The following is a 27,485-nucleotide window of genomic DNA, read 5'->3' on the forward strand; positions in this document are numbered from 1 at the left end:
TGCTTTTGTGTGGCCTTATGTTACCTTTCTTCAGCAAATACCCAAACGTGGAAGAGCTGGGTTGTGCGGTAGATGGACACATTTTCTAATACAGCTGAAAGGAACATCTGTTTCTCCGTACTCAGAATACTTCTATATCCCACATCTGTGGATATTTTTCACACCCCACGCAAGTCCACATTTCTCCACAAGTGCTAACTGGGTGTCCTACACTTTAACTCAATCCTGACACAGTCTACCTAGAAATAGCATAAGATCCCACAGGTTAAGGGCTCAGTCCCACAAGACTGCCCCACTCCAGACACCAATGCAAGCCTAGGTTGTTACCTGTGCTTCTGACCTGTTATAGATTGTGGAGTTTCCCACAACCCCCTCCCTCAGGTTTGATGATTTGCTAGAAATGCTCACAGAACTCAGGAAAAGTTTACTTACTAAATTACCAGCTTATTTTGCAGGATACAACTCAGGAACAGCCGGTGGAAAAGATGCACAGAGCAAGGTATGGGGACAGGGCGCAGTTGCCATGTCCCTTCAGGGCACACCCTCCCACCCCAACACCTCCACGTTCACCAACCTGGAAGCTCTGCAAACCACATCCTTTTGGTACGTTGCGGAGGCCTCATTACAAGAGCATGACTGATTAAATTATTGGCCACTGATGGTTAACTCAACTTCCAGCCACTCTTCCTTCCCTGGAGTTTGGAGAATGGGGCTGGAAGCTCCAACCTTCTAATCACATAGCTGGTTCCCCTGGGGTTCAAGGAATGCAACAGGGGACCGAAAGCAAACAGATATTTTTTAATTACAAATCACAATATCACACAACAGCTTTATGGAGATATAATTCACACAACATATAATTCACCCATATAAAGTATACAATTCAATTATTTTTCTTATATTCACAAAAATGGGCAAATATCACCACAATCAATTTTATATTTTCATCACTCCAAAAAAATTGCTGTATCTATTAGAAGGCACTATGCCCTTTCCCCAGCTCCCCCCAGCTCTAGGCAATTGCCAGTCCATTCATGTCTCTAGAGGTAATTTGCCTATTCAGGCTATCTCATATAAATGGAATTATATGTGACCAATCTGTGATATTGTGTGACTGGCTTCCTTCATTTAGGATAATATTTGCAAGGTTCATCTGTCTTGTAGGATGTATCATTCCTCATTCCGTTTTATGGCCTAATAATGTTCCACTGTAATGGCTGTACCATATTTCATCTATCCATTCTTCAGTTGATAGACATTTCGGTTGCTTCCACTCTTGGCTACTTTGTATAATGTTATATCAATATTCTTGTGTGGAACTGTCTTCATTTTTTATGAGTATTTATGTGGGAGTGGAGCTGATGGCTTGTATTGCAGCTTTGTGTTTACCATTTTGAGGAAGTGACAAGATGGTTTTCAGAAGCAGCTGTACCACTTTCCATTTCCACTGGCAGTGCATGACAGTTCCAATTTCTCCACATACAGATGAGCATTTGACTTTTAAGAAACTGCCAAATAATTTCCAAAGTGATTGCCCCATTTTGCAATTGCACCAAGACAGAATGAGTTTCACTTCCTCTTCTACCTGGCCAACATTTGGTTTAGTCAGTGTTCTAAATTTTACCCATTCTAATGGGTGTGTGGTGGTGGCCCACTGTACTTTAAATCCAGTATTTGTCTAGCAAGAATGATGTTCTCACAGGTTTGTTTGTTTTCCTATCTTCTTAATGTGGAACCATGGGCCACTAATTCTAGAACTTTCTTCTTTTCTTAAATAAATATTTAGTGTTATAAACTTCCCTATAAAACTGCACACATCCCATAAATACTAAGGTATAAACTTCCCTATAAACACTGCATGCATCCCACAAATATTAATGTCTTTTACTTATCATTCAGTTCATTATCTTCTAATTTCCTGTCTGATTTTTCCTTTGACTTATGGATTATTTAAAAGTGTGCTGTTTATGGGGGCACCAGGCTGACTCAGTCAGTAGACCATGGGACTCTTGATCTCGGGGTTGTAAGTTAGGGCCTCACGTTGGGTGGAGATTACTTAAAAATAAAAATCTTTTTAAAAAAATTTTAAAAAAAGGAGTGTGGTACTTATATTTTCCAAGTATTTGGGGATTTTCAAGGTAACTTATTGTTATTGACTTCTACTTTAATTCTGTTGTGGTCAGAGACCAAACTGTGTCTAGTTTCAAAGCTTTCAAATTCATCGAGACTTGTTTGATGGCCCAATATATACAGTTTACCTTGATAAACATACCATATGCACTTGAAGTATATTCTGTAGTTTTGGACATAGTTTTCCATGTCAATTAGATCATGGTGAATAATAGATTTATTCAGAGTGTCTATGTCTTTATCAATTTTTGTCTAGTTGTTCTAGCAGTTGCTAAAATTTTTTTTTTAATCTCCTACTATGTTTGTGGAATTCCCTATTTCTCCCTATTAACTCTGTTTGTATTTTACCTTCTTGTATTTTGAGGTTCTCTGAAAAGATACATACAGAAAAATATATGTTTGCTATGACTTCCTGATGAATTGATCCTGTGATCAATTTGGAATTTTGTCTGTCTGATAAAAATTTTGGTCTTGAAAATGCATATATTTGCTATTAATATAGCGATTCCAGCCCTCTTATGCTTATTATTTAGATAGCATATTTTTTTTCCATCCATTTCCTTTCAACTATTATGTATATTTAAAGCAAATCATCTTCTATAGATAGCAAACAGTTGGTTCTTGCTTCATTATCCATCTTGATATCTCTGGCTTTTAAGTGGAGTGTTTTAATCCACTCCATTTAATGTAATTATTGATATGATCTAAGTCTACCATTTTATTAAGTTGTTTATTCGTCAGTCCCTGTTTTTTGTTTCTCTCTTCCCTCTTTCCTCACCTCTTTTAGATCATATGTTTTGAAATCCTATTTTGAAAAGAATATTGGCTTTTTAGCTGTACAGATTTGCATTTTTTAAATGGTTGCTCTAGGAATTACAGTATACATCCTTAGCTTTTCAGACTCTTTAAAAGTGGATTTGCACCCTTAATATAAAATACAGAAATACACAACTGTATTAACCCATTTACCCTCTCCAGCTACTTTTTATACTCTACTTATCATATATATTACATACATACTTGTAAATTCCACAAGGCAGTGTTATTTACCTTAAACAATCGTATAAAAAAGTAAAAAATAAAAATAAAAAATCAGATGTTTTTAAAGAAATTGAGAAATAATGCCTTTCATGGTTGCCCCCAAATTCCCCATTTCCAATGGTTTTCATTTATTCCCGAAGACCCAGCTTTCCTCTGGCATGACTCTCCTTCAGTTTGAGCTACTCTAGCATTTCTGTGCTGCAGGTCTCATGGTAATGAATTCCTTGAGTTTATCTTTTTCTGAAAATTGTCTTTGTTCTTCGTTGTAAAAGGGTATCTTTACTGGACATCGAACTCTGAGTTAACTTGTGTGTTGTTTCTTCATTTACCAAATTAAAATGTTTTCCATCTTTTCACGGCCTCCATGTCTTCTGATGAGAAATCTGTGCTGATGGAGATCACTCCCCTTGTGCAGGAGTTGTCATTTTTCTCTTGTGATATCAGGGTTTTCTCCTTATGTTTGAATTGCAGCAGTTTGTCCATGATGTGCCTCATCACGATTCTCTTTGGCTTTATCCTATTTAGGGTTCACTGAGATTCCTGAATCTCAATTCCATCTTTCACCAAATTTGGGAAGGCTTTGACCTTCATCTCCTCAAATATTTTTTGTCTCGTTCTCACTCTCCTTTTGCTCTAAGATCCCTCTTGCTCTCTGTCACCTTTCCTTCTAAGACTCCTATTACACAGTCCCCTAAGATCCCATCAATTTTTTTCCCTCTCATCTTCAAATTTGATATTTTCTATTGATCTATCTTCAAGTTCACAGATCTTTTTTCAGTCATCTCTAATTTGCAATTATGTTCTTCTGGTGAATTTATTATTGCAGGTATTTTATTTATTAGTTCTACATTTTCCATTTGGTCATTCTCATATTCTCTATTTCCATATTATCATTTTCTGTATTTTTATTTGCTGTGAGTATATTTTCCTTAGCACACCAAGCATAGTTTTAATTAGTTTTAATACTGCTTTAAAGTTCTTATCCGATAGACTCTTAACTATAGAGAAGGATTGCTGGAGGGGAGGTTGGTGGAGGATGGACGAAATAGGTGATGGGGATTAAGGAGGGCACTTGTTATGATGAGCACTTGTTATATGTAAGTGATGAATCACTAAATTCTATACCTGAAACTAGTATTACACTGTATGTTAACTAACTGGAATTTAAAAAAAACTTGAAAGAATAAATAAAGTTCTTATCTGATAATTCCAACTTAGGGTCATCTCAGGGCTGGCATCAATTATCTTTTCCTTTGAGATGAGGTCACATTTTCCTGGATCTCTGTAGGTCAGGTAATTTGGAATTGTATCCACCAGGTTGCGTATATTCTGAACACTTTGTCATTGCTCAGAAGAGTGTGGACGTTCTTGTCTTAGCAGGCCAATAACCTCACCAGACTCTTGGTGTAGAGCATCACACTGGGGTCACCCAAGACACACAGATTTTACTTCAGCCTCTGTTGTAGCTGCTATCAGTCTGCCCCATGCAAATGGGGTTCAAAGGTGAGCTGGAGCCTTGGCCTGCACTTATACTCACAATCAGATGTCTCTTCTTTGTCCTCCTCCTTCCTGGGGTTCTGTCCTTCTCCATTTGCTCTGGCTGCTCTAGCCTTCTCTCCCTGGTTCCTCCAGCCAGAGTCTTACTCACCCAGGAACTGAGTTCTATACCCATCACTTGCCTCACATTCAACTCCCCTCCAAAACCTGCTTATTCTTGTCCAGTCCCCAGAGCCTTCAGATAATAGGTTTTTAAATCTTGTCAGGTATTAGGTATTTTTAGTGAATTTAAGGTCCACAGAAGACCCTAATGAAATCCCCTATGCAATGCCTCTTTGTGTCTTTTATGCCCTTACTCCTTCGTCATTTTCCTACACACACAAACACACACACACACACAAATACACATGTCTATCCACTATATCTATCTATCTATAAACACTGTTGATTTCTTGTGTTTCAAATATCTTCTTCTAATTTATGACTTGCCTTTTAATTTTTTTTATAAGCCACATTTTTTAAATTGAATGTAGTCAAATGTCTCAGTATTTTACCTAATGGTGCACATTTTTTTGTCTTTTTAAAAAATACTTCCCAAATCTTATCATTATGTCCATAATTTCCTCTGCATTATTCTAAAATTTCAAGTTTTGTTTTTAACATCTAAGACTTTAATCAATCCAGAATTGATTTTTATATGTGATGTGAGGTGGGATCAAATTAGGCTGGGTTTTGGTTTTGGTTTTCTAGATGGATACCAAAAGTCAAATGTTATCATTTACTAAGAAGTCTGTCTTACCCCCACTGGTCTGCTGTGTCAACTCTCTATCGAGTGGTCTATAAATGAACAAGTCAATTTCTTATGGTCTATTTGTCTATCCTCTGTCAATACCACAGCCTAAGGATGAGCCCAATCCTAACAGATACAGAAGTCCATGGACACTCAAATGCTTGCAAAATAAACTGCTACATTTAGGACTTTGTCTAGAGTTGGTTGGCTCTGCATGGCATTGTTGGGTCAAGAACCTCAAAGTACCTCATATACCTCCTGATTAGGAGACATGAGGTAAAAACTTTCTTCTGTTAACAGATAAACAGAAGCAGGGGGGCGCCTGGGTGGCTCAGTCAGTTAAGTGTCTGCCTTCAGCTCAGGTCATGATCTCAGGGTCCTGGGAACCTGCTTCTCTCTCTGCCTGTTTGTGCTCTCTCTCTCTGACAAATAAATAAATAAAATCTAAAAAAAAATAAAAATAAACAGAAGCAGAGATGATTTTCCCTTAGGAAATGATTGGACCTCTTTCAGCTTTGATTTCTTATTTTTAAAATACTAACAATAATGCATTCAAACTTCAAGAGTTGGTATAAAATTTAACTGAGAAAATAGACATGAAACACACCTGTCAGGATAACCAGCACAGCACCCACCGTACAGAGCAAGGATTCAACTCACTAAATAAAATAAAGTTCTATAGGGCAGATGGGACCCACTCATTCCCATTCCGATCCCCTTCTGTCTTGACTTTCATGATTCCAAAACCACATTTGTAGGTTTCCCTGCCACTCAAACTACTCAGGCCACCTGGCTTCTGCCAACTGTGCAAAAATCCACCAAGAAGTATGTGACTGATAGGAGCTAAGAGCCAAGAGCGCCCTTGCATGGATGATGGTGAAGATGTCTTCTCGGCGGGGACAGTGAGGATGCAGTTCCTAGTCCAAATCAGAGTAACTACGGCAGTGTTGCTGTGACAACAGTTGGTATGGGGACTTCCCCTCTGAGTCCAAGCTGAGTAGCCTTCAAACCATATTTTCTACATCTTCAGAAGACAGCCTGACCTACATAATGTTTTCATTTATTCAACTAATGTTTGCAATGCACCTACTATGTTCTCAGTCCCACTTATGTGTTTGGAATACATCAGTAGATAAAACCCAACAGAGATCCTGCTCCCACATTCTTCCATTTTAGCACACGAAGACAAATGTGCAACAGAATGAATCAAAAATCATAACAGCAGAGGAGAAGGTGGAACATGCTCCAGAAAAATAAAAGGTAGAGTCAGAAAGAGGGATCAAGTGTGGTGAGTGGAGGGAGGAGATGCAGTTGTAAGCAAGGGGTTGGCTTGTACTCATGGTGTAGGTGGGATCCGAAAGGATGCTTTTAGGAGGGAAAGAGTTCCCCCTGTGGATGTCTTGGGGAGGCTCACTACAAGAGGAAGGAGCCCCTGCCAGGCTGGAAGGCAGGATGAGCCTGGGGCAGAGGAGACAGGAGCTAGTTATGGCGAAGGTTCTCAGACTAGGCACCTGAGGTCCAACAACACGCAATGGCTGAGTTCCTCACCGTGACACGGTACCCCGCCCTGTTCCCTGGACTACTTGATTTTCCTGACACTTGTCCACGGCAGCTCTGTGTTCGCTCCTTTGGAAGCCTCCCCAGCCAGCCCCCTCCACACTGTCAGCAACTCTCCAGGCTCCCCTGCTTCCTGCTCTGCCCTAGGATTAGTCCTGACTTCCTGCTGCCAGTTTCCCGGGAAAGGGAGCGGGTCTTGCTGACCTCTGTATCTTCAGCTCTTAGCCTGAAGAGATTCAACCTGTAGAAATGGGTGGCGCATAGGTGAGTAAGTGGGTGGAAAAAACAATTATAATCTCCATTTTCCACCGTTAGGTCAATTAATAGTTACAGTCCCCATTATCCAATATATTGCTGTGAAACTGTCCCACCGACCATGTTCTTTATGCAGTCTTGTTAAAGTGTGAGTTCCCTACCATAGTAAGGTAAGTACGTGTAAATGGTCTCAGCGAGTTACCACCCCAAAATAAGGCAGTATTTCTTGCTCTCAACCCCAGCCTGGGAGTACATTAAACACTTCTGGTGTGTTTCCAGACTGCCAGGGTGGCCAATTAGTGAATCACCGCCCCAGTGCATATGCCCTCTTAATGTCTGCTTGGGCTCAAAAGAGCCTTATGTAGTATGAAAATACAGTTTGGTATATTGAATACACACTCTACTTTCCTTGGGTTTTCACTTTAGAGATCGTAGTCAAGAAATCGGTATCAAACACCTTTACGTATTAATATAAGGAAATGTACACCTATGGATGAATAATTTATAGCACTTACATATTATTATTGTATTGCATATGTACATGCAAGTAATTTGGAGGAAACCAGGAGAGCTTCAAGGCGGGACTGATTACACAGGGTCCTCTTGATTACAACACATTCTCTAGAATCTGCTGTCCATCACAAAGTTAGTAACCCAGTTTACCAAACTTGGTAGGACTGAACAGTTTATTCACTGACTCATTTTATTTGGGAAAGACTTAGTGGTAATTTTAAATACTTTATTGTATTGCTCCCATCCTCAAGAATGTGTTTATACAATGCTAATTACTCACACAGCTGAAAACTGTACTTTCTTTTATACCAAATACCCCCACGATGAATATGTCAGCATTAGGGTAGATTTAAGCAAAGATTAGGCCTATTCATGGAAAATGTACATTTGGACTTGTTACTAGAAAAATTTTAAAAGGAAGGAGATTTTCTTTTTACATGTACAAGGGCTGATTCGAGAGCTATGCATTACATTAAAACATATTATGGTAATTATATGCATTACATTACATTTTTGTCTAAATAGTCTTACAAAATAACATTTTGTTGGGTGGGGGGATGTATGTGTGTGTATGTATGCACACATGCTTGTGTGTATGTTCTGGGAGATTAAATTCACTTTATTACTCTTCTTTTTCAAAATTCACAGATTCACTTAGCTCTTCTTGCCTAGTTATTTCTAAGCTATATTTTAAAATATAGCTTAGAAAATATTTTAAAAATATTTTAAAATAAATTCATGAAGTCTGGAAAACAATTCATTTAGATTTTGTTTGGAGTTACATCAGAATTATAAATTAATATGGAAGGAAATTAATATTTTTATAATTTCCGGTCTCCATCCTGGAATTTGTTTTAGTTGTCATTTACTTAAAAAAAAACAACTCCTCTGTAAAATTTGAATTTTCTTCATCTAGTTTACTTACACTTTATGTTGAATTATGCATAACATTAGGAAAGCTACAAAGTCTAAGAAAGACAGAACAAGAGTCTGTCTTCTGTATCACTTCTACGTTACTAGGTAAGGGGAATGGGATATTGGTCAATATAATTTTTCCAAATGTTGGAATGGTCATTTACAAAGAAGCCATCTATGTATTTAGAACCACCTCATTATCCAGCAGATGGTATAGCAGACGTTCTCATAAATTTCACAGACTAGATATGGTCACAAAATGAACAATAAAAACAGCATGATCATTACTATATAACTGCACAGTAAAAATTTTATTTGAGGCAAAAATTCAATAATAAAATCAACAAGGATTTTCTACGGACACTTTGTATCTTGTATTTCTTATGAGTGAGTAAACAGCATTGCACCTTTTTTTTTTAAAGATTTTACTTATTTATTCATTTATATAAAGGAGGGAGGGGAAAGAGCAGAGGGAGAGAGAACGAGAGAATCTCAAGCAGACTCCACACTGGTTGTGGAGCCCAACAAGGCACTTGATCTCAGGACCCCGAGATCATGACCTGAGCTGAAATCAAGAGTCGGGCACTCAACTTACTGAGACACCCAGGCGCCCCTGGCCTTGCACTTTTTAGAAAAGAAAACACAATAAGGAACTACGCCCTAGCACAACATGCCATTGTTTAACTTTTCACAAATTAAACAATCATGGCCATCCTTCTCTCACCATACGTCCAGGTCACATGCAGAGATTAAACTCTTGGAAAAATGGCCATCTGGAAATTAACTTGATGTTTCCAGTGAAAATATGTAGCTTTATTGAATTAATCTTCTAAGTTACAGGGAATTTTGTCAATGTGTTGAAATTTCTAGCATCGCAGTCTTCATTAGCTGTACTAGGACCAGGCCATGACGCGCCACCCTGCTATCTACTAGATCTAACCCTGAGTTAACCTTCCAGAGAAATGTACACTTAGAATCCTGACATGCTTGGGAGCACCTGGATGGCTCAGTCAGTTGAGCATCCAACTCTTGGTTTAGGCTCAGGTCATGATCTCAGGGCTGTGAGATCAAGCCCTGCATTGGGTTCCACGCTCAGCGGGGAGTGTTCTTTTTTTTTTTTTTTTTTTAATGTATCGCATTTTTTTTTATTAACATATAATGTATTATTTGTTTCAGGGGTACAGGTCTGTGATTCATCAGTCTTACACAATTCTTACCCATCATAGCACATACCCTCCCCAATGTCCATCACCCAGCCACCCCATCCCTTCCATCCCCCTCCACTCCAGCAACCCTCAGTTTGTTTCCTGAGATTAAGAGTCTCTCATGGTTTGTCTCCCTCTCTGGTTTTGTCTTGTTTCATTTTTCCCTCCCTTCCCCTATGATCCTCTGTCTTGTTTCTCAAATTCCACATATTAGTGAGTCTTCTTGAGATTCTCCCTCTCCCCCTCTCCTCATCTATGCTCTCTCTAAATAAATAAATACATACACACATACATACATAAAATCTTAAAAAAAAATTATGACAGGCTTGAGATTTTTCTTTACAATGACTATTTTAGCTAGAAATAGTTTTTTTTTCCTAGATTGTGCTACCAAAAGTTTCAGATAAGAGAATCTGTAAAACATACAGCAATTTTATGTCATGTGAAGTGAAATATTATCTATAATTTTTCAGCTTTGTGCCCGAAGAATTACCCCAGCCAACGTTCTGAGAATTTTATGACACAGCTAAAAATGTTTGAGTTGGATGATCAGGAATCTCAAGGTAATTCATTTCAGTGGGATACGTATTTGTCAAAGAAGCTTATGTGTCTTTCCGTTGTTTTACATGTAGCTTTGGAAAGAGAAATTGCACGTGTCAGCTTGTCTCACCTCAGTCCTGCTCACGGAGCCTCGTCCTGGAGCCGTGGGGAAGAGCATGGAACCACTGCAGTATATCATCCCTAGTCAATGCCCACCAAATGGCCAGTCTTCGCTGAATATGACAATAGCTAAGTTTGATCCCATGCTTACAGTGGTGCCGGGTATGACACCAAGGACATTTACAAGAGGACCTTACTCAGTTCTCATAGTGACCTTATGAGCTGATTGCGATTAGTGTTTGTATTTTTCAGAAGGGAGACAGGCTTTCCAACCCACAGTGGTAGTATAAAAAGTGGTTCCAAAATTCTGTCACTTGGCTTATCACGAGGCACCTTGATTCTCCTCACCGTGACTCTGGGCTCTGAGACTGACAAATATACCCCAGAGGAAGTGACACCAGGCCCATCAGAGAAGAGCTGGGAATTTACAACTTGGAGCACCGTCCTGATGCTATCAGGAGCTTTGTCTTTATGGCTCCATGTTGCTCCAGCCACAGATGCTGGCGGGGGTGGGGGTGGGTGGGGGGAATGATGGGATACAGTGACTCTGGATACACAGCCGAGGACCTGAAAGGCACAGATGGTTTGTCTTAGCTTGAGGGTGCCAGTGAAGCCCACAACGTGCCCTTCCAGGAACCATCCCCAGCATTGTTCCATGCCCCAGCCCACCTCTGCTTCACCTGCCTCTTCTGATCCTTGTTCCCACCTTGTCCTTTCAAAGATCTTTCTTTCTGCAGTCTCCATGCACTGGTTTGGGGAGCTGCCCCAGGCCATCTGTCCTAGCAAGGGGGTTCCTACCCATCTTCCTGGCTCTCCCACCTTACAGAGTGACCTGCTCCGACCTGTCCACTCATCTTTTTTATTTCAACATCTCTTTGAACATCTACCCTATAGACCAGGAAACCAAATGTAAAGACAGGAAGGGAGCAACTAGGTACCACTCATAGAAGTATCTGGGTACCAGACAGTCGCAAGTGATCGGGCCTTTGGCAAGTTTATTTGCAATCTAAAATATTCAGATTCAAAGGTATTAAAACACCATGAACAAAACTAGTCTAGAGAAATGGCATCAGATTGCCTCCTTTAGACCCATTTTTAGACCTTGCAACTGTGGTTCCAATCCATTCTTGGCAGTAATCAGTGAAGTACCTGGTCTCATTATGATGACAAAAGGTGCGGAGAGAAAGCCCGCCTGCACCAGCAATCACTCCTGACACAAACCAGGACTCTTTCTGCCCTGTTGTACCTGATGGCAGAATAATCTTTAAAATGATTTTGGGGCGCCTGGCTGGCTCAGTCAGTGAAGCATGTGACTCTTGATCTCGGGGTTGTGAGTTTGAGCCCCATGCTGGGTGTAGAGATGACTTAAAAAAATCTAAAATAATTGTATTCAGGGGCGCCTGGGTGGCTCAGTCGTTGAGCGTCTGCCTTCGGCTCAGGTCATGATCCCAGGGTCCTGGGGTCGAGCCCTGCATCAGGCTCCCTGTTCCATGGGAAGCCTGCTTCTCCCTCTCCCACTCCCCCTGCTTGTGTTCCCTCTCTCGCTGTGTCTCTCTCTGTCAAACAAATAAATAAAATCTTTAAAAAAAATAAAATAATTGTATTCATAACAATACTGATATAGTGACATGGAAATTATGATTAAAATCATTAAAAAAAAAAAAGCTAGCCAGCCACCGGGCGCACACATTTAGACATGCCATTAACCTGGGATTGTGTCCTGGCCTTTTGCAGACGTCGGACTGACTTACACAGGCACAGAGTGTTAGAGTCCGTGCCTTCTGGGAGTTATCCAAACGGAACAAGGAGACTCATTCTCTGAAAAAGTTTGAGAGACACCATACTGGAGATTGAACTGATTTAAGGGTGAGCCATGGAGAAAGGGGTTCGCTCCACCATCTAAAACCAGAGGTGAGGCTCCTGCCCATAAAATCAGAAAACACTTCTGCCATTCCAACATCAGAAGCGTTTATCTGATTTTTTTTCACTTACAAATGTTACCAGAGCATTAAAAATAAACAGAGTAGTATATATTATAATCTCAGTTTTGTGAGAAAAAGTATTTGTATGTATGTAATATACGGCAAAAAACAAAAACAAAAACTGACACTATATACAGCAAAGAGATTATTCGAGAATGGTGGAATTTTATATTAGTGTATTTTTTTCCCTGATAATGGGATTATGTTTTCTTTAATAAGCATGTGTTATGCCATTCGATTTCTTTATTAAATGAAAAGAAAGATGTTTTCCTTCCTTTGTGATTAAAAAAGAAATGCTTCTAGGAGAAGTTAGTGAAAGTGATAACAATTATTTGGTATGGAAAGTTACTCCATGATGTACTGACTTGTAACAAAATGACACCATTAAAGAACAAAAATGCTCATTTTCATGGAAAGAATGAGAATGTATAAAAAGTCACAAAAACAATACTCCTCCTGTCCACGTGATAGAATGATGAGACTTGTTTGTTTTCTTCGTTCTTTACTGCCTAATTTCTCTGTAAGGATGTTGATTACTTTCTAGGAAAACATATTTTAAATCCAGCTCCTATGCATTTTACAGGTTCACTTAATAGCTTCCGGAAAGTGTTAAAATAAAACCGGACTATCCCATATCTAATATGTTAAGGGGGAAAAAAATCATCACCTAACTTGCATCGAAGTATAATGGACATACAGGCATAGAAAGAAGCAGAAAATAGTCATAAAAGCCACCTGTGCATAGTGGGTTTTCAAGTAGTTTTTACTTTTTTTCCTTTCTGTATTTTCCAAGTTTACCGCCAACAAAATGTATTTTTATGACCTGAAAAAAATTTTTAATGTACCTCAAGTGACAAAAAAAAAGTTTACAAACAGGTAGTTCTTCTTATAGTTGGTATGTTTCATATAAACACTGAACAGCACTAGCATCATGTGTCAACTGACTTCATACATAATCTTCTTTGTAATAATCCCACTAGAAAATGGTATCAAATACATCACTTAAGAGTAGGGATGTCAATATACTTTTTTCCCCAATTAGGTATTTGACAAATGCTTTTGTTTAAGAGCTCCTCCCTAGATAAATAGGAACACAACAAAATCTATGATAAGATAAAGACAGGAGTGAATTTGCCCTCCACCAAGGGCAGGTGTTGAGAGAGGAAGTTTTTTTCCACCCTCACCAACCAGAGCCTTTGGAAAAGGAAGAGCTCCCAGCGGAGCCGGAATTGCAGCTAAGCTGAGTCTTTAAGCTGTTTCATTCCTACCTTGCCATCTTCAAATCCTCCAGGTATTACCTTTTTTTTTTTTTTTTTCAGGTATTACCTTTTAAAAGATTTCATACTCTCCAGCAATGATACACATCCCTAACAGAGAAGGGTGCATTATGCAACTCTCCAAAATAGACCAAATGGAACAGGATCCATACCCACAGAATCACAAGGAAAGGATGGCTAACAAGCTGAGCCAGGGAACCTTCTCCCAGTGGCCCCATGACGTGGCATTTAGGGGAAAATTCACACGCTGACTTTATCTCTTGCTGAATGGGTGATCTCAGGCAATGATCTGAGCCCCTGGTACCTCTGTTCCCTCCCAATTTTTAATGCAGGCGAGCATCTACTTCCTAGGGCAGCTATGAGGAGGTACAGGGAGAGTGTGTTTGTTAAGTGCAAAAACTGGCCCATAGTAAGGACCCCCATCAGCTAGTCACCCATTCATTTATGGACATGTTCCTGCTGCAGCTACAGCTTTGAAAAAGCACCAGTAAAATTCCAGTGGTCCTCACTACACTGGTGTTGTTCAATTACCAATAAGCAGAAATAACCGTTTCTGTTACAAGAAATATAAACCTTCAGAAAAAGATTCATAATAGGATCATCTTCTATTGCAACAGACGCTTTTTGCTCAATAAAACCACGATATCATCATATCATCCATCAACTCTTCAGACTATTCTCTCGGGATGATTTCTTCAATACCCCATCCAAGTGCACTGCAATGCAGCCCTCGGTTTCTTGAGGCTGCCTCTGTGCTTGTCCTCGACCATCTGTGTGCCTCCCCTCTCGTCAGCTCCTCTACACAGAATGGGGACACGCAATCTCAGTCTACAAGAACAAAGTCTGAGCACCAAGAGCATGAGAACAGCCAGACTCCCCAGCGCCCATCCTGGAGAGGTCCTTGCCACCTGTCCCCTCCCACGGATGGCTGGGGGACAGGATGGCTGCCGGGCACCTGGCTAGGGTCTGTGACCCACCCCACGCAGTGGCTCAAGATGACGATGCGGGGGGACACGAGGCCTCGGCCCCAGGAGGAGTGAGGCCCTGGAGCAGTGCACCTGTCCGGGTGCCTGGAGGCAGGTAGGAGCCTATGTTAGAAGCAATTAGGATATTAAGAGCTCTGGATCCTTCCCAAAGAATTTTCCATCTCACCACAATGAGTAAAATTTAGTACATGGTGACACAATCTAATACTTAATTAAATAATGTGTTCTGTTGTTCCAAGAACTCATTGCTAATGCAGGGAAACCAAAGTAGGTAGGTAGGCAGGTAGGTAGGTCGGTAGTAGGTAGGTAGACAGAGGGGAGCCTGGGTGGTGCAGTTGGTGAAGCTTCCGACTCTTGGTTTAGGCTCAGGTCCTGATCTCAGGGTGGTGAGATGGGTCCCTGCTGGTGGGCTCCCTGCTCAGCGTGGAGCCTGCTTGAGATTCTCTCTCCCTCTTCCTCTCCCCCTCCTGCTCATGTGCGCTCATTCTCTGAGAATAAATAAATATTTTTAAAAAAGACAGATAGAGATATATATGTAATGTACATGAATATATATAAATAATATAAAAATATATACTACTGTATAAAATATATATAAAATACTTTTATGCTAAATTGAATAATGTTTGCTAATTATCTCACAAGTTTTAGTAGTGTTGTTTGTTCTGTTAAATTGGAGAATTCCGTAACATTTTTTTAATATCATCCCACCTAAGAGTCTAGCCAATGCAAAGCACACAGTAAGCATTCAGCAAATACCGACTGACTAAATGCACCGTGCAAGACAAGGCTTTCCATGGAGAATGGCTTGCGTTAGCACTCATTATCTTGAGCCTTTCTTTGAGTTTTGAATCTGGTAAACTAAAGAGATGTATACTAAAAAGACAGAACAAATTTGGAGATCCTAGAATAAATTCAGAAGAATCTAAAATTCACCAACTCAATAATGGAATTTTAAAAAATAAGACTAGAAAGAAAAGGAAGAGAAGAGAAATGAAGGAGGGAAGGAAGGAAGGAGGGAGAAGGAAGGAAAGAGAAAGTCCATATGAGCAAAAAATAAAAATTCAAATAAAATGATTTTATTGTTCACTCCAGTAAGTGGCTGGGAATAACATAACAAAATTGGAAGAGGGGAGAAAAAATAACTCAGCACAATAAAAGAGTTTTTTGTTTTGTTTTGCTTTTTTTAAAAGGCAATGTCGGGGCGCCTGGGTGGCTCAGTCGTTAAGCGTCTGCCTTCGGCTCAGGTCATGATCCCAGGGTCCTGGGATGGAGCCCCACATCTCCCTGCTCGGTGGGGAGTCTGCTTCTCCCTCTCCCTCTGCTCCTCCCACTGGCTTGTGCTCTCTCGCTTTCTCTCTCTCCTGTGCATGCTCTCTCTCTCTCTCTCAAAATGAATAAATAAAATCTTTAAAAAAAATGACAATGTCTTAGATGAGGCTGGGAAGGACCTGATGGAAAACAGACACGGAGATACTCTCTAATATGAAGATGCAGGGTCCAGATGCATTGCAACGCCAGCCTCCGGGTCAGGATCTCTTTGAGAGGTTTGTATAATTGTACAAGGCCAGGACAAACAACCAAGTAAGAGTCAGGGAATGGCACCTCCCTCTCCCTGACAGGGGAGGAAAAATCTAGATATACAGCCATGTCCTCACTCATGTGTCTAGACAAAACGTCTTCAACGTCAGAATCCATCATCATATTCCAAAAGTAAGGAGTGACAAAGGCTGTATCCTAAAACCTTCTACAACACGTTTTCAAACACAGAGTTATTTATGGTAACTGTATCTTGGTCTTGCTAAGGTCATCGATGATTTCTTCATTGCAAAATCCAACAAAAAAATTCTGTCATTATCTTTACTAGTTTTCTCTGTAAAATTAAATACCGCTTGTCAGTCTCTTTGTTCTGAAACTCTCTTCCCTGTTTCCATACTCTTGAACTTTAGTCTCCCTCTCTGCTAGTCCATAGTTTCCTTCATTCTTGGAATCCTTTCTCCCTGCCCACCCCTGAGAGTTTTTTAGAGCTCCCTAGGTGAGCACCTCACACATTTTCCCAGGTGATCTTTGGTCACCAACTGTTTCCATGGAAACAGTGAAGAATAGGGCTGGTCTATAAGGAATCACACAGGAGACGGCACACGTATTTATGCTGTGTCAAGGTCACTTGCTCATGCCCTATCATTCTGTAAACAACACTACTGTCTGAATAACTGGATGTGTCTTATGGGGAAAAAGATTTCTCTGTTTCTATGCTTCTGTTCTGTTGGTTCAATAAATATGAGATCTTTTGTTTGAAAGGGAAATGAATTTATCCCTCTACCCCAAAATTTACCCCTTACCCAGTGTCTATTTTTTTTCCAAAATCATTCACCATCTACCCAATTGCTCTTTCCAGAAACTCCAGTTATTCTTGCCCTCCATATAACAACAGAGCGTGAAATCCTCTCAAAATGACCACTACTATATCTCTTGAATCCTCTATTTCTCTTTCCTGATTTGATTTCATATTACAGTTTATTCTTCCATTATTCTTGTGTGTTGCATGGAAATAGCCCAAGTGACCTTCTTGCCTTCGATTTTGTGCCACTGTTAAATACTCCACTCACTAGAGTATCTTTCTAATCAACCATACCGTTGATTATGCCTCTCCCCCATTAAAACATTTCAATGCTCCTGTGATCTTCAAGATAAAGTCCAAATTGCTTAGCATGTCAGTCAAGGTATTACTGATCTAGCACATGCTGATCTCCCCTCTTCCCCATCTCTAACCAAGAGGGGGTCCTTATACACCACAAGTCCCTTGCACCTAGACTTTGGATATGAGCTTCCTCTGTGTGGAAAGTTCTTCAGTTTCTTAGCTTTGTTTAACCAGATACCTCCTTTTTTAAAATTCCTGACTGCCCTCCAATGTTCTCATGTCTAGGAAGATTTCTCTGCAGTCCCTATTTCCAGTTTGAAATAGATAGCCATCCCAGGAGCTTTTCAGCTCACTTTCCATACTGTATCATAGCACTTACCAAGTTGGATTTTCGTCACTTATTTTCTTATTTGGCTATCTGAGCAACTATCCCCACTCAGATTATAGGTTATAAGCTCCATGAAGACAAAAAATGTACTTTATTTGGCTTATGCTCCAGCTGCCTATCACAATGGATGGTATATGGTATGCCTTCCATAAAGTCTTGCTCAGTAATTGCACTCATGAATGAGGAAAAATATTTCAATGTGCAAGAAACCAGAAAATCTTCAAAGCTTTAAAGGAAGACTGTCACTGGTTATAGAGCCAACAGATGAGTGGAAATTCGGCAGAGAAAAAAAAATTCCAGAGTGTGTGTCCTCTTTAACCAAACTAACTTCCATTGATAATGAGGATTTTTTTTTAAGGTTTTATTTATTTATTTGACAGAGAGAGACACAGTGAGAGAGGGAACACAAGCAGGGGGAGTGGGAGAGGGAGAGGGAGAAGCAGGCTTCCCACGGAGCAGGAAGCCCGATGCAGGACTCCATCCCAGGACTCCGGGGTCATGACCTGAGCCGAAGGCAGACGCTTAAGGACTGAGCCACCCAGGAGCCCTGATAATGAAGTTTTAAGAGAAAACCAACATAACCGTTTGCTTAGGATTTCTCTTCTAATAGCTTAAAATACCTGAAATGGGTTGAGTAACAATAGTGTCTAAATGTGTTGGTTAATAAATTACTATTATATAGAATGAATATCTTTAGTGTAAGCACATCAGACAGAGTGGCTATATCTAACAAATATTTCAGTAATTTCCTGGCAATAATTTGACAGTTTCGCTTTATTGCATTTTGCATCCAATACTGCTGATGCAATTTATTTATTTATTTTAGTGATTTTTTTTTTTTTCAGTCTTGAACATTTTAGTAACTCCTTTTTAATCTTGGTTATGTAAAACTCACAAGCACATGCCTAGATGTGGGTCTTTTATTTGAATTGTTTGGTATTTTTGTGGGTCTTTTGGTTTAAAAGCTCATTTCTTTAGGTTTGAAAAATATTGTTTTATTTTTATAATTTCTATTTACTTTTCTTTGACTAAAGCTCCCATTCATTTTTTTTGTTTGTTTTATCTTTCCTGTACTAGTTGTCTGTCATTTTTTCCATCTTTACATTTTTCTGAATTAACTTCCAGACTCATGTAAATGGCTATCTTGACATTCTGAAATTCTACCATCAATATCATATAGGAAGTAGGATTTATGGGAGGAGAAGTAAGGTTGAAACAATGACAATGCCTTGCATAATATCTTTATCAATAGTGCTGATTGAATTAAATGTGCACTAAGAAGAAGCCATAAAGTAGCTTCAATGACTAGGGAGGAAGGACAATTAACTCTTCACTCCAGGAACATTCATGAACATTGATTGGGCGCTCACCAGCCAAGCTAGGTGTTGCAGATTTAGGATGAATAAGGCTTTGCCCTTGACCTCCAGCACTGAAAGCTTTATTTTATCCTGCCATCCTTTGTCGTATTAAAACTATTCCAGGCTTTGAGAAAAGCTCCTCAGTAAATTATGATGTAAAAATATTGTTTGACTCCTAAAAATCTTAGTCACTACCCATCTTTATAATCCATCGGAATATTTATTACCAGCCAGTCAGGGCCTGTGTCCTTTCATTTACTTGTGGTTCCATGAAATCTCATTTGCAGAAATCTACATGCACTGGTCATTCACGCACCCGAGAGCTGGCAGACCCCATCATTCTTGTCATACATTTAAAGCTGCCGTCCCTTTTCCAACGGTCACTCATTAGGACCAATATTCTCAGTTAACTGGGACTTCATGAGCTGCCAAATGCTTAACCTTCAAAGAAAAGTTAAATTATTTTCCAAAATTCTTCATTCCTCGTAACGATCTGTCACGATCGTTTAAGAACAAAAATTCAACTGAGTAAATTTGAAGATGTAATTGGCTTTATTAAGTGAGTCATGAATAGGGCCTTATCCCTTCCAGCAAGTAGGAGAGATGTATAAAATACAAGGTTTTAATAGGAAGGGAGGTAGGGCAAGAAGTTATTAGCAAAAGAAAAGTTTCAGGCGAGCTCACCTTCCCTGAGGGGGAACAGCAGGGGGTCTAATATGCAGATGACCTCATCTCCCTTTGGGGGATGGTGAGGGCCCAGGTGACCGATTACCTCATTGTGCACACCGGGAAGTTCCCAGCTGACCAGTTAAGACTACATTCCTCGGGGAGGTTGAAACTGCAGTGAGGTCAGGCATGAAGCCCCAGTTTGGTGACTTGACCTAGCGTGAGTGCGCCATTTGGAGCCTGTGGTTTTCTGTTTGACACGGTACACATATTTTTACTTTACTTGCATTCTCAAACAGGTGATGGGGGTGAGAGAGGAAAGAGGAGATTCTTCCTCTCTTCCTCGGAAGAGTGGTTCCTTAGGTCACTCGCCAGGAAACAGAGAAAGAGCCCTGGGTAAAAAGACAAGCACCCAACGGACAAGGGTATATAAATCAGCATCCAGAAGACCTTAACAACAAACTCAGAAAGGTGTGCTGCACCCTTTCCAAAAGCAGTCTTTTGCTTCAAAGTCTATTAGAGTCAGAGCTAGCCTATGAAAAAAATAGGACATCACCACCAGTCTCGGCAGGACACCCACATCTCAGGGATTCATTCACAAGTGGAAGAAATGCCAATATAAAATCGTGAGGAAAATATTTACCTTAAAAGCATAATGAAGTTGCAAACAGTCCAAATACCCATCAACACGGAGATGATAAAATGCATTAGATTTCATTTATTTCTCTGGTCATGATTCCAACATGTGTGTGGGGTGGTGGGGGGGATGTTCCCCTTAATACCATCAAGCAAGTCTCCAACACCGGCTGGGTGTGCTGCAATTCGAATCAACTCTGACACTGTCGACCTGGAGAGAGGTCAGATCCCACAGGCTGAGGGCTCAGGCCCATAATCCTGCCCCCAAAACACACACTTCAGGCGCCAGTCAAAGTCCCGGTGGTCACCTGTGCTTCTGACCAACAGACGGTAGATGGGAGGCTTCCATGCCCCCTCCTTGGGTTCATGTCATTTGCCAGTGGCTCACAGAACTCAAAGAAACATTTTACTTACCAGATCACTGGTTTCTCATGAAAGGATATGACTCAGGAAGAGCCAGATGGAAGAGATGCGTAGGGTGAGGTAGGGGGAAAGCGCGTGGAGTTTCATATCCTTCTCCGGGCGCCTCTGTCCCAGAATCTCCACGTGTTCACCAACCCGGAACCTCTCCTAACCCCTTCCTTTGGGGCTTTACAATGAGGCTTCATTACATAAGCAAGATTGATTAAATCATTGACCATTGGTGATGGATTCAACCTCCAGCCCCTCTCCCCTCCGAGGAGGCCTGAGGGGGTGGGACTGAGAGTTCCAAACCTCTAATCACAGGGTTGGTTCCCATGGCAACCAGCCCCATCCTCAGGTGGGGCCCAAAAGTTACCTCATTAGCCTAACAAAAGACACCTTGATTGCTCTGATCACTTGGGAAATTTCAAGGGTTTGGGGAGCTCTGTGCCAGAAACTGGAAACCAAATATACATTTCTTATTGTAAGTCATGTTATCACATTATCCATTCAGTAGTACAACAGGTCAATCCTAAACATGGTCATGTCAAGTCATATCTATTGATGTGAAAGGACATTCATGATATTTTATAAGAGTCAGGTTCCGAACAGTAAGTAAAATTAGAATCTGTAGTAAAACCAGGAAAAGGAGAAAAAATGGAAAACCTGGTAAGATCTCTAAGGACAGTTAATGCTGCATGGTGAGTTGTTTTCTGTTTCCCCCTTTATTTTTTTTTCACGGATATTTAGAATGAATATACATTTTGTCGACAATATTTAAACACCTATAATTTACACAATGAAATGCAGAGACATTAGGGCCTGGAGGCACAGTCCTGGGTGGGACCTGGACACTCAGGTCCCACTTCCAGTTCAGCTGCCAAGACATTTAGGAAAATCATTTAACCAGGTGAGCCTGAGTTTCTCCACCTTAAAAATAAATAGGTTTTCGAGTTCACTAATGGTTATAAAATTTGGATTGATGGCCGTGTCTCACTGTATTATCTACCCACCTAGCAGACAGTGTCCGAACACACTGCCAAACGCTCAAATGCACCTTACAACGGAAGAGCTGGGGTGGCCAGGGTTCCTGGGATTAGCACAAGAGGCGGCTTCTGGGGCGGCTCAGGGCTGCTCTCGCCCCTATGAACCGAGCCCCGCACAAGGCCACGCTGCTCAGGCCAGGAGGCCGAACTGCCCATGATATGATGCTGCTCATTAAGAGTCTCTCTGTCTTCATTGACCTTGATTTAAAATAAAAGGACGCATTTTTATTTCAGAGTGGATGCCCATTATTCTTTTTTTTTTTTAAATATTTTATTTATTTATTTGACAGAGAGAGACACAGTGAGAGAGGGAACACAAGCGGGGGAGTGGGAGAGGGAGAAGCAGGCTTCCCACTGAGCAGGGAGCCTGATGCGGGGCTCGATCCCAGGACCCTGGGATCATGACCTGAGCAGAAGGCAGACACTTAACGACTGAGCCACCCAGGTGCCCTGATGCCCATTATTCTTATTTGGGAAGGGACACCTCCTGACTCCAGCAACACCTGACAACATGTATGGTAACAATGCATGGTGGACTCTTACTACTGGTTCAAGAACCCTCATGAGAACCCCTCGGAGGATCCAACACACGTCTACGTGGGTGGAGAAACGCAGTCATGCTCATGAGAGTGCACAGGCCGCTGTGGACAAACGACACAAAGTCTCGGACCCTGGAGTCCCCATGACAGGAGGCATTGGAGAGGGCGTGCAGGGGTGCGAGGGTCCCCAGCTCTGGGGATCCCAAACAGACCAGATTCAGCCACTTGTCGCCGACAAAATCCAAAGAGAGAAACAACTGGTGGTGAAACCAGAAAGGAATTTAGTTCAGCGAGGCTGACACCAGGAATATGGTGGACCAAGATCTCAAAGACGGTCTCCAAAGTGCTGGACATACGTCCAGGTTTATAGAAGGAAAATGTGGGGCAAAGCGGATGGGCACGTGCCCGAGGGCAGAGAAGGTCAAGTGGATACTGTCTTGGGGTCAATCATGGGCGGAGTCTTCCCGGCTCAGGGCAGTCCTTGTTGCTTGAGAGGGTAATTTCGGTGCCATCCGGGGATGCTTTGCCTTCAGGGTCTTCCCCCTGAGTCCAGAAACAAGCTGGAAAGAACCCAACTGGCAAGTTTCGGGTCAAAATGGAGGCAGCTGAAGTCCTCTCTCAGAGTGGGGGTCCTGGAGACCAGCTTCCCTGGGGAGGAGGGCGCAGCCCCGAGAATCCGGTCTGAAGATCCTGGGCCTCCTTCAGAGTCAGTGGTGGAAAGCCTGGTGGGGCAGGCAAAGGGAGTGCTCCTTGTCTCTCCAGCTGGAGGATGGCAGGGGGCAAGGGGCATGGGGAAGCTCAGCCCGGCGCAGGCGGGCAGCATGAATCGGAACGTGGAGAGTGTTGGCCCAGGACTCAGGAGGCCGTGGCCGTAATCTGGGCATGAAGAGAACAAGCTGCGTCCACAGTCCCGGGCAGGATGATGCAGCCCTCACCCCCCCCCGTACCCTCTGGGGTACAACGCTTGGGCTCAGGCACGCAAGTGGAAAGTCTGAATCTCTGGTTCTGGACTCCTGGGCACACAGGGGTTACGTTATCCCCCCACCCCACCCCAAATTCCCCTCATCCTTGCTGCACCCATCTTTTTTCACTATCTTCCTCCTTGGAAAGGAAGAGTCTCCCATATACCCAGACTGTGAGGGAATGGAATGAGCAGAAATGGGGAAGTAAAGATGTTCCCCAAATCGGAATATGACTTGAATCCAGTTTGATTTTCAGGAGAGACCCTTACTTTATTACGTAAATTAAAAGCTTTTTTGCATTCACTCTGGGGGAGGGATAAAAAGTGTTCTATCTGACCAGGATCCATGGGAGTTCATAACAAGGAACCGAGCCAGCAGGCAAAGTCTTAAATATACGCACGCGCACCCCAGGGATGATGAAAACAAGACCTTTTCCTGGGTATTGTTTCATAGGTTTGGCTGCAGTTTCCAAAATTTGTGTGTCTCATTATTAGCACAATGTTCTACGTTTACCCCCTAGTAAATATTTTTGCAAGATAATATTTAATGATAAAGGTATTTTGCTCACCAGACTGTTCCCCATCAACAACTGGAAGCTGACCTCTAACTTGCCCAAAGCTGAGCAAACAGTGGTGGTGGATATTCTCATCTGTCGCTTCTAAAAACGCCTTCCTTTTTAAATCTGGTATGAAAGGGTTTCCTCTATCCAAACCCCACCCCCTCCTCCTGAAAAAAAAAAAAAAAAGTGTACCAAAATGAAAGCTTCTGATGAATCTTCTTTTTTTCTGCCTTTTCTGAAATGCTCCTTGGACCAGGAGAAAGCTGAGTTTTTCTGCAAAGCAGGAGAGTTGGCACTGATGGATAGAATGCGGTTTGGGATAACTTTGCTATCCCACCTGCGTCAGGGAGGGACACTATGTTGGCAGTCGTGGATTTTACCCAGATAGCAGGCAACAATGGCAGGCTTTTACGAAAGACCTTGCTCCTGGAGATTTGGAACCTCAGGCTAGCCAGTTCTGAGATCTAACGCTCCGTCCTCCACGGACATCGACCTTATGGAGACAGACGTGAAGACACGAGCCCAACACACAAACCCAGTCCCGGCTGCCCTTCTGTGGCGTGTTCCTGCAGCATAAAGAACCTGGGAGAGGTGCGTGGCCTCCCCTCCCCAGAGGGCTTGTTTCCTAAACACCGGGAGGCCCAGTGTGACCCAGCGAGTCCTTTATAGCTCCCCCTCGGCTGTGGGGAGCACTTGTGGTTGGTTTCCTTCTATTTACAGGGACCCGACTGCTAGAAGGTGGGATGCAAATTCCAGTCCATATGCTATGGAGAAGGAAAAGTTCCCAAAGTGGATCGATGACTATTTTTATAGTCATAGCTAATAATTTACCGTCTGACGCCCTGGGGCTTGCCTGCGCCTAAAAATAGTTGTTCCTGAGCTCATGGACAGGGGCAGGGAATGCAGTTGACAATGGGCGAGCCTCACCACATCAACCCTGAACCATCAGGAAGAACACAACACAATTGAATCCAACCACCCAAGATTTGATTTTTAAAAGATGGATGTGACAGTCGATTTTCCATTCATTAGATTTGTAAAGATATTTTAAGGATAGAAATAAAATGACAGCCAACAGGATGCATCCTTTGGGCTTAAGACGGAGTCTAAAATTGTATTAGGTCACCTCTTTAGCAGTGGTTTAGCGACATCAGAGAACCCGGTTAAAGCAAATGGCCCACTCAGGGCTGACAGCTGACCCTCAGCCCAGCCGACAGCACCGTGATGGGGTCAGGGCCCCCCAAGGGACGGCTCGGCCACAGGCAGTCTTGAAACTTGGGCTTCTCCAGTGCCGGGCACTTTGCTGCCAGCATAATGCGGAAGGAAACAGAGTGGCTGACGTTCCTTTCTCCCCAGAGCAAAGCGTGGATTATTGGGCCCTTTTCCAAGGACTGAAAAGAGCTCCGTCCAAGTACTTTTTTGATAGCTGATATTTATTTAACAAAGGAGCTAAAATTTCTTTGTATGTTTGGGCTTGAATTTTTATGGAATATTTGATTCACGTACGTATGCTGAGAACTTCCTATGACTAATACAGGAAAGGTAGCTCAAACAGGGAGGTCAAGCCCAGGGGTTTTTGTTTTTGTTTTTGTTTTGTTTTTACTTTTGCTACTTTTCCTTTGGCTTCTTTCTCGCTATTTTTAAAGTCACATTTATTATGCTTTTCTGTGGATACATCTGACTACCTATCTACCCTTCTGTCTATCGATCGATCGATTGATCTTGGGATGGAGAAATTAAATGGGGGGGTTCAAGTTGCAAGTGGATTGCTTCACTCACCTCCCTATTAATATATTTTAAATTCTCAGCTACGTGCAATGGAGTTTTGAACCTAAACATACAGTGAAGTGTCAGTCCTTGTGACAAGATATTAAAAGGAGGGTGGAGGTGGGCAGAAAGAGAAAGTATGGGTGGTTTAATTGACACCACTAGACAAAATCTTTATCTCTAAACAGGAGAGAGAATGCTTGTTATTTCTATGCATGTTATTTCTCTGCCTTAACCTTAGCTGAGACTGCAGGTACACACAGAAATCACCTTTGTACAGAGGAGATGGTTTCTGATAAAGAAGACACACTTCTCTCTCTCTCTCTCTCTCACACACACACACACACACACACACACACACACACACACACACACACACAGGGACCATCTCCCCACCACCTAGAAGTGAATCAGAGGCATCCATTGGAATCCAGTCTCGCGGGACGGGTGACCCAGAAGGAGAGGGTGAGTGGGGCGCAGACTGGTGTGGTTTGTCTTGCTGGTCAGCTGAAGTGTACTTTCTGGAGTTGGGTTTCTTTCAATATCTGAGATCAGTCCTAATAACCAGGCTGTGGAGCTTTCAGATGGAGGCTCACGGACCCGACGCTGTTTCCAGCATTTCTGTGTGTTTTCATTCAAATGGAGAAAAATGGGGAGAAAAATGAGTGTGACCAGGCTGTTTTGGAGCAAAGACTATGATGCCATATTGTTTGATTTTATAAGGAAACCCTGCAAGAGTCTAACATTGAAACTAAGCTTAAGTGCCAAGTGCTTTATTAGGTCTGTTTTAGGACGACAAATACTGTATTTTACTGAGATAACACTACATAGGGGATGAAGGAAAATATGTCCTGTGCGTTGTAGAATATATAAAATGGCTTTCAGTGGTAGAGCTTGAAGATTGCAGCAATCGCTTATCACTGTGGAGGAAGACGTCTGGTGGTATGGATTTTCTTACACAAGGACAAGTTTTTCCATTGTAGTATAGTCCAGGCACATTAGTCCCTGATTTTTATTAATCAATAATACATTTGGTGCAGGTGAAGAGAATTTTAGGAGTTATCTTAGAACTTTTTTTCCATTAAATTTACCCATATTTTAAGATATTTATTTATTTGTCAGAGAGAGAGCACAAGCAGGGGGAACTGCAGAGGGAGAGGGAGAAGCAGGCTCCCCGCTGAGCAGGGGGCCAGATGCTGCTCCATCCCAGGACCCTGAGATCATGACCTGAGCCGAAGGCAGACGCTTCACCGACTGAGCCACCCAGGCACCTATATTTTCCATTCCATTTCCACTATATATCTAATAGCAGGAACTTTTTCTCACCTCAGTTAAAAATAACACAGACTACCTTACTTAAGATTAGTCCTCATTGTAAAAGATTTTAGAAGTGTTAGCATATGTAAATCTTTTAGAAATAGGTCTTGTAGCTTCTCTAACTTGATCTCATCTCTTTCCCCTTCATATGAATAGAGACTCATTCTAACAAAAAACAAACAACAACAACACCAAGGCACTTAGGCTAAGTTTAGGTTTCAGAAGTTGGAAACTGCCAGTTTTCTCAAGAATATATCTCTGTGGTCTCAGACATGCTTTCAACTCAAAAGAGGCAGAAGGTGGCCCAGAAAATTGCAGACGGTCAAGCAGGATGCAGAAGAGAAATCCCAGCACCGTGCATCCGTGTTATATAGAAACAGTGACTGGAGGTGAAAG

At 41.7% G+C, this 27,485-nt stretch overlaps 1 long non-coding RNA gene across 2 annotated transcripts in view; it reads right to left on the reverse strand.

Annotated features, from left to right (window-relative positions):
* The window catches only part of LOC118533420 (uncharacterized), a 59,270-nt gene that overhangs the window by 21,633 nt on the left and 10,152 nt on the right, over positions 1-27,485 (reverse strand). Inside the window, exon 3 of one of the 2 annotated variants that reach the window (XR_013448972.1) lies at positions 20,912-26,393. This is a non-coding gene — a long non-coding RNA (uncharacterized LOC118533420). Of the gene's footprint in view, positions 1-20,556; positions 26,394-27,485 lie in introns of those variants that run through there. The other variant, XR_013448971.1, reaches the window with a different exon arrangement.

Source organism: Halichoerus grypus, chromosome 6 (genome assembly GCF_964656455.1).
Source record: "Halichoerus grypus chromosome 6, mHalGry1.hap1.1, whole genome shotgun sequence".
Taxonomy (NCBI): Eukaryota; Metazoa; Chordata; class Mammalia; order Carnivora; family Phocidae; genus Halichoerus; species Halichoerus grypus.